This window comes from Trachypithecus francoisi, unplaced genomic scaffold (assembly GCF_009764315.1).
Source record: "Trachypithecus francoisi isolate TF-2019V2 unplaced genomic scaffold, Tfra_2.0 Lachesis_group13, whole genome shotgun sequence".
Classification (NCBI taxonomy): domain Eukaryota; kingdom Metazoa; phylum Chordata; class Mammalia; order Primates; family Cercopithecidae; genus Trachypithecus; species Trachypithecus francoisi.
Genome location: NW_022681458.1, coordinates 98,686,334 through 98,692,814, shown reverse-complemented (window position 1 = coordinate 98,692,814; position 6,481 = coordinate 98,686,334).

Sequence of the window (6,481 nt, the reverse complement as noted above, 5' to 3'; positions counted from 1 at the left end):
CCTGAATAAATTATTTTTTTCTTTTCTTTCTCATAACTGGTTTGTTACTTGTCCTAGGTACACAAAGATACCAAATTATAAATAGAGTTGTTCTAGAGAGTAGTTTGGTAGTGAAATTGGAAAACTCTTTGGGTTTATTTGGGAATAAGAGAGTAGGACAACAGGGATCGTACAGAGACTGAACATCTAAAAAAAGTGTCATTTTTGTGATATATTAATTAAATTCTTTTAGTTTTAAGTAAGCATAATGAGACTAGCTGAATACGTTTCAGTAATTTTCTTTCTTTTCTTTTTTTTTTTGAGACGGAGACTCACTCTGTCACCCAGGCTGGGGTGCAGTGGCATGATCTCAGCTCACTGCAACTTCTGCCTCCTAGTTCAAGCAATTCTCCTGCCTTGGCCTCCTGAGTAGCTGGGATTACGGGCATGTGCCACCATGCCTGGCTAATTTTTGTAATTTTAGTAGAGATGGGGTTTCACCGTGTTAGCCAGCTCGAACTCCTGACCCTATGATCCACCCACCTTGGCCTCACAAAGTGCTGGGATTACAGGCATGAGCCATGGCGCCCAGCTGTTACAGTAATGTTCTAGAATTTTTTCTGATAAATGTTAGTCCCCCCAAAAACATATTTTTGTGTAGTTCTGTTGTTGAATGTAACACTACCCCCAGTAAAAGGCTTTTACTTCACTTCACTCAGATTTTTGTAAAACAAATTTAGCAAATGCTCTGTTGAAGGGAGAAAAATTTCACAGAAGCAAAAACAGTAGGTAAAAACATTATTTAACATAATTGTGCTTTAATTCACTCTAGAGAGGGCAGAGATACAAAATAAATTCTGCATATACTGTAAAGCAACAACTGAATGGAAAGATACTTATAATCTTTTCTATCCCTAAAAGTTGGTTAAACAGTTTTTCAAAATATGCTTCTATGCATAAATATTTTGAAGTTAAAGTAAATGTGTTGGCTAATGCATTGGTATTATCAGCCAATTAATAAGTTCAACTATGTGACGGGACTAACTTTCCCAAGCTAGTAGTTACTTGACAATTGCACATGTGTATCATATATTTATTCATTCAGCAAGCACTTGTTCATTCTCTTCTATGTGCTGGCCTCCTTGCTGGGAATAGCATAAAACAGTGATCAGGACAGACTTGGTCCTTGCAGGCTAGTAAGGAAGACAGACTGTCTATGATGAATGCTGTTGGGAGTATAGAAGGCAGGCTCATCTAGTCAAATGATAGCTACAAAATAAAGTGAAGGTGAGAGTAGATCTTCCTAATGCACAGGAGGTCAGGTCCTTGAAATCCATCAACCACCACTGAAATTAGTTTAAATCACCTGTGACATGCTATAACCCTTCCAGGCTGGGGTAAAGGCATATTGGGACCTAGAATAGGTTGGAAGAGAGAGAGGATAAAGCCTAGTATCAGAGCTACAAGGAGAAAGGCCAATGTTTCAATGATAATAGCTAAAGGGCTTTGGTGAACAAAGCTCTCAAGAGGCTGACCTCAGTACCCAAGGGCTCACATTGGTGGGCGGGAGCCCTTCTTGCCAGTATGAGGCAATGTCTTGTACTTGCTGCAGGGCCTCCCTCAGTTGGAATAGGACCCCAATCAGCTGGGTGGCGGGGCGGTGGGGGGGGGTCTCATGAACAGGCTCTAACTCTTGATAGGAGAAGATTGGCAAGGGCTGGACAGATTATCCGGGGAGCAGCCTCAAACTGGATGGGGTTCCGGCCAGGGCATAATTCCATGAGAGAATCAGAGTGTAAAACGGGTCCCACAGCAGATACAATGAGTATGTCAGAAGGGATTGGGGGTTTGGGGCTGCTCCTTAGGGGCTTTAGGGTCCCTGACATCTTCTTAGATGTCAGGCTTAGTGCAGCAGTCTCTTTCTCACTCCTCATCCCCCTCTTGCCGCCACCACTGCCCCTCTCTCTGTCGTGTTCGTATCCCAGTTCTGTTACGCCCAAATATCGAATAAGGCTTCTGTTGGCAACAAACGCTATTAATAGCTTTTGAATGTGAATTTGACTTTTGTTGGGAGAATATTATTTTCAGTAATTGTCAGCTCATTAAAATATATTGTAGGTAGGGTCTGAGTTTCTGCTGTGAAAGGTATGATGCTTAAAATTTAAATAAATATAAACAAATAACTTCAGTATTTTGATTTACCTATTGCCTCTAGTATTTGTCCATTTTTTCTAGCCAAAATACAAAAAATGATAACAGAACCCTAAAGAAGTCATTAGCTAGTGACTATATTAATTTTTTTCTTAATAATCTTTACTATTTTTTCTTTTTCTTTTTTTTTTTTGAGATAGGGTCTTACTCTGTTGTGCAGGCTGGAGTGCAGTGGTGCAATTACAGTTCACTGCAACCTTGACTCCCCGGGCTGAAGAGATCCTCCCATCTTAGCCTCCAGAGTAGCTGGGACTACAGGCACGTGCCACCTCACCCGGCTAGTTTTTGTATCTTTTGTGGAGATCAAGTTTCCCCATGATGCCCAAGCTGGTCTTGAAGACCTGGGCTCAAGCAATCCACCCACCTTGGCCTCCCAAAGTGCTGGGACTATAGGCACGAGCCACCATGCCCAGCGTCGTCTTTACTATTTTCTTTTATTCCTTTGTTTTTTTTTTTTTTTTTTTTTTTTTGAGATGGAGTCTCACTCTGTCGCCTAGGCTGGAGTGCAGTGGTGCAATCTCAGCTCCAGCTCACTGTAACCTCCGCCTCCCTGGTTCCAGTGATTCTCCTGCCTCAGTCTCCTGAGTAGCTGGGATTACAGGCCCACACCACCACGCCCAGCTAATTTTTGTATTTTTAATAGAGATGGGGTTTCACCATATTGGTCAGGCTGATCTTGAACTCCTGACCTCTTGATCCACCTGCCTTGGCCTTCCACAGTGCTGGGATTACAGGCTTGAGTCACCGCGCCCGTCACCTTTACTATTTTCTTAAAAGAGCTGAGTAGCATACGTGCCTATGTTCTTACTGTGTAATGCATTGGATTGGGGATGTTTTGAAATGGGCCTAATAGACATAAGCTCATTGTTTATCTTTTTGCCCAACTTTATTGTATTCACTCTCATATCTGTGCTCCCAGGTGTATTTTAATAAAGATTGAGCCAGGCAGCACCAGTTTTAACTTAGCCACTTATCACTTGAGCAAGTAAACGTGGCCAAGTCGCTTAGCTTCTCTGGGCCTCAGTTTCTAATCTATAAGTAAAAGATAATAGCGCCTACCTAATAGATTTGTGATTTAGAGCAAATGAGACAGTGGGGACCCAAGTGCTTGTTAGTTGTAAAGTGCTAATGCAGGTGTTTGGTATTTATATTCAGATGCAGATTATGCCCACATCATATAAATTAAATGTGAATGCGTTCAAAAGCTCAACCAGTTCCTGAGGCAAGAAATGTAAAATGGCAACAACTAAAAGGGTCAGTGAAACTCTTGGTGTCTAACCAATCCTCTCCAAAATATTTTCTGATGGCATATTTCAAAATATGAGAAAAGATAAAGGACTGAAAGAACTGACCTTTTTCTCTAACCCTTTAAACATTTTCTCTCCAAAGAAACTCTGCCATAGAAACTTCAGGCCTGACTCAGTACTAAAGGTGACCATTGAAAGGACAGTTTAAAATGTTGTATTTATGCAAGTGAGGTGCCATGAACATGTACTTGTCCGAGGTGGACATGATCAGAACAAGCTTGTTCACAAAGCCCTTCCCTTGTCCTTGGCCATGAGTCACAAAAATCTGACATCTGGACATAAAATACTTCCCTGAACAAAAGTTGAAACTTTTGCATATATGTGTTTGTGTATTGAATATGTAAAGGAAAAAAAAAAAAAGGAGACAACAGACTCTTTCGCTGACTCAAATTTATGACTAAATTTTAATAACGCAGCTGTCCATATGTGAGATGCTAATGAGAACGTAAGGAATATCTTGGATAGAAAAGGGATGGTTGGCCCAATGGCCTGTCCCCTTCAAGTTTATTGCAACACACCTCTTTGTGTTGTCAGCATATCTTCCAACCCTTTTTGCCTACATAAACATGTCTAGCTGTCTCTTAAACTCATTTTTCCTTTATGTTTCACTCAATGGACTTATTTGGTAATTCACAGCATTTCCCATATGCCTGTAGATCTTTGGATGTAGTAGTCCTATATTATCACTACTTCTTAATTAATTATGTAGAAATACTTTATAATAAAGTATTTACAGCAGACATAATTAGAAATTTAGAAGTAATTAACTGAGAAAACAAATATACCTACAGTGAATATAGAAAGAAACAACTGTTCTTTTGCTAATCTATATTCCAATTTTTCATAAAGATATGAAGAAGTAGGTGGGTAGTGATTAAGGTGGGTAAATATAAAAACTTTCTTCTTCCTTTTATGATATTAGTCTTATTAGCACATCTCTTAGCAAGGAGAAAATGCTAAGCCTAATTGATGTAATAAAGAAGATGATCTGATGTTTTTATTTAGGTTGGGTTAAAGCCATATTCCAGATTATATTTGTATTTCCTTAATCCTATTAATGTTGCAGGTTAATGCAAATTTGATGTGAATTATTAAAAGAAGAATCAGTATAGAAATGATTTTACATTAAAATTTATTTTTAAAAACCTTTCCAAATGGTGGTGGGTCAATGGGCTTGGGCTGAGTTCTTAGGTAGACTCTGGGTCCTTCTGATTAAAAAATACACCTGAAAACTTCCTTTAATTTGATTGGCATCAAGGAAATGGAAATAATTAAAGAATCCTAGGGAGAACTGATAAATAATTAATGTTTAATTTAGCTGAATATTTTGCATTTTAATTTTTTGAAAGGTATTATTTTAAAATTATTTCAACATATATGTGCTGATCTGATGTGTGTGTTGACACTACACATCAGTTCTAGTCTTTTACTGACAAACACAAAGAATGACCAACTTGCCCTCTACTCACCCTGGACTCTACTGGTTTTAGCCCCAGGAATCCCATGTCTTGTGAATCTGCTCGGCTCCAGGCAAACAAGTATAAACACATACTTAAAAATACAAATAATTTGCCTCTGAAATGTGATTGACTTTTTGGTCTGCATGCTCTTCAGACCCTGGGAACCCAAACATTGTAAGAGTTACATCGGCATTAAGAATTTTGTTTTGTTGTTCAAAAAGCCCATGTTCGGGTGTCTCCACCTTGGTGACTGTGGAGAAATACAACCCATATGTATTTTTTTTTCTTCTTTTAAATTGTTTCCAAGCTCAGATGCTTGATGGTTTATGTATTTATGTATTTATTTATTTATTTTGAAAAGCTGAAAAAGTTTTGAAAATCAAACCTATTTTCTTCCAAACGTTTTCTCTCAAGTACTTGCTTTCCAGACACACAGTAAGACACATCCTGAATCTGGCACCTTGAGTGCTCCCCCAAATCTCTGAAGCCTAAGCCATATCTATTGTCCAGTCTATGATAGAAAAAATGTGAACTACACTGAGTTATTGTAGTCTCGTGTGTCTCACAATTAGAAGAACTCTGTAGGTATTTTGTTAGTTTTAAATTTGTGGACTGTGACTTCTGAATTCTCTCTCGAGGAGGAGGTCTCAATAAAGAACATGCTTCAGTCTACTCCTTAATGATTTTTAGCTTCAGTGAAGCAATCTGCAAGACTCCTCTTCCTAACAACTGCTCTGCTAAGCATTGTATAAAATAGCATTCTTTATGGTTAGATGATACCATGGAAGATGACCAAAAGATTTTAAATACAGAGGAATGTACAGAAAAACACTGTACCCTTTAGCTGTCACATCTCCCTTCTTCCCTTCCTTCATTTCCTTCATTCAGGATTTCTGCATTTTTTTATATGCGTGCTACACCTCTGTGGTAGCACCTTGTTCTGTGTGTGTGTGTGTATATGCATGAATGCGTGTGTGCGCACGAATGTGTGTAAACATGTACTATTTTTAGCTGTAGAACATGACACAAATTTCTTTTCTGGTCACCATGCTGCATGACTGATCCATTTCATGTGATGTGTTTAGTATGGTTCATTGCTCATTAGTCTTATTATTTAACAATTTGCATTAAATTAAATTTTCTGTTTACAGGTGTAAATGGAAATTTTGGCTTCTGAGAATTTATTTACTGGATAGAATGTTCTTGGTTGAATTAGCTCTGCCAATATTGGATTGCTTATACCTGGAATAAAGTTTGGGATATTTAATTAGAACATCATAGCAAAAGAAACTTATTATTTTTATGGCTAAGCTTAAGCTACTGAGGCCAGTATCATTAGTCGAGGAGACATTTATTTTTTTAAAAAACCATGTGTATGTCTTGATGGATCAGAGGAAGTTAAATTAGTGGTAATGTGTGCAAATTACTCAAAAGTTCAAAAAGCTTGAAACTTTTGTCATCTACTATAACATGTTGTTGATTAGTGGAAATTTCTCATTTTAAACTCTTTTGGCTTCCAACAGG